This window comes from Panulirus ornatus, chromosome 17, assembly GCF_036320965.1.
Source record: "Panulirus ornatus isolate Po-2019 chromosome 17, ASM3632096v1, whole genome shotgun sequence".
Lineage (NCBI taxonomy): Eukaryota > Metazoa > Arthropoda > Malacostraca > Decapoda > Palinuridae > Panulirus > Panulirus ornatus.
Window position 1 is genome coordinate 19,201,282 of NC_092240.1, and position 2,072 is coordinate 19,203,353.

Genomic DNA, 2,072 nt, shown 5'->3' on the forward strand with positions numbered 1-2,072 from the left:
GGGAAAATTCCTCATCATCTATGAAAATAGTTTCCGGGGTTTCGTTATTCATTTATTTACTGAAGATCATCTGTCGCGTCGAACTTTTTTCTTTGATAAGATACCTACATTGATAAAAGATTAGATATATTGAAAAAATAGAATTAATATCACAGGTTTCATAATGTTAGAATAATGAAAATCTAATATTTACAAACTAATCATTTACAACATGCATAAAACATTGATTTCCTCCAGGAAACATTAAAACTGAATACTCACTAGATTTTGAGAATGACACTCGCTTGCATAAGATGAGCAATAGGTAATGGCACCTGACATTCTTCACATAGTGAAGGTTGGTCTGGCATTATCTGCCTAGACTCCACCTTGTGTAACCCATACTCAGCCTTAGATTTATATGCCTCGTCAACAGAACATATCAGTGGACGAATTCATTTTCTGAGAATGAAAATACCTATAAAGGTAACAGTGAAATTGTTTATATAACAATCTTATTCATAAAAGTTGAAATAATAACTACAGGTTATAATGATAAGAATCCTCATATCTATTAATAGAATGTTTAAAATTAGTCCGATCTTGATTTTTGTACGTACCCATTATTCGCAAACCTCTCCAATGAACATCTTGGTGAAGCTTCTGTGTCTTTCTGCACATAGACATTACGACGGTCCGTCTTCATGGCAGTAATTCCATTCCGGAAGTTTGGCACATGATAAAATCCTTTCATTCATGGTCAGTGGAGTATTTCTCAGTGTGAATAATGGCAGCCCAGCAATTGACCGTGACCGACACTTCAGTAACACTGGGAGGCAAAATAAAAGCGTGATGACTGAACACGTTTCATTGAATAATCTATGATGATAATAGTCTAATGATGATAATTATTTGTTAAAAGCTTCATGTCTCAAATAATACTTTTGTATAATTAGGCTTGCAATTTTTCATTTACCTCAACCTTGATATTCTAAATGTCACTCTTTGTTGAGTCGAATCGACGAGGAATAAAAGGATTAACAGATCACTGATTAGGAAAAATAGTATTCAGGTGTTTCCAGGAGAAAGCCTGCCCCACTGTACAGTAGACCCCGTGTGGCCTTGCATCGTTTGGCTACAATGAAACTCAGAAGCTCTCCCCTATGTTTACTCATCACCCCAATATATATATATATATATATATATATATATATATATATATATATATATATATATATATATATATATAATGGAAAGGATCACAATTTTGCGCGTGATCAAGATATTCCTATGAGTCCACGGGGAAAATGAAACACGATAAGTTCCCAAGTGCACTTTCGTGTAATAATCACATCATCAGGGGACACACAAGAGAGAAATATAACAGTCAGTTGATATACATTGAAGAGACGAGGCTAGGACGCCATTTGGTAAACATGCTATTGTTTACCAATATTCATATACCTCCGCGTTGTACAGTTAGGTTCGGTAAAATGCTACCTGCTGGCTATGTGAGCCTGTTGGGAAATGACCGGTGTAGACCCCGTTGCTCACCAACGTGAGACGTGGGGTATTCGAGTACATAGTGTTTGAATAGTCATTTGCTATTAGGGGTGATCATAGCCTATCGGTAGCGCTCCCGCCTGTTGCACAGGGGTCCCGGGTTCGTTCCTGGCTGTTGGAGGTTTGTACGCTCTATGAAGATGCGCGTTCGTATGCACTTTGTTCGTATATATATATATATATATATATATATGTATACAGTGAAAAGCTCTTTAGGTAGATAAAACAAAACTACAATGACTAAAGACAGATATCTATGCAAGTCGCTGCGGTTATTGGGTTAGCCGAAAAGAACGTGTGAATTATGAATACCTTACTGCGTTATATATCTGTCTTAATATGTTGCACATATTAGCATCACTTGTAAAGTCGAATATAAGCATGTCATTAATCCAACTGGGACTATATCGCTGCACCACTTGTTTTATTAGCATGATTTCTGTGTACTTCACTGATATTCTGTGGAATATGATATACCTTGTTTCTTTTAATGATAATCATATTCCACAGAATATCATTGATCAATCTTT

General features: G+C 35.9%; 1 long non-coding RNA gene across 1 annotated transcript; it reads left to right on the forward strand.

The window, feature by feature from the left end:
- The first annotated feature begins 402 nt into the window (after positions 1-402).
- LOC139754465 (uncharacterized) lies at positions 403-936 on the forward strand. Its single transcript, XR_011713886.1, has 2 exons — positions 403-465; positions 663-936. It is a non-coding gene; the product is annotated as an uncharacterized lncRNA (long non-coding RNA).
- Positions 937-2,072: the final 1,136 nt, after the last annotated feature.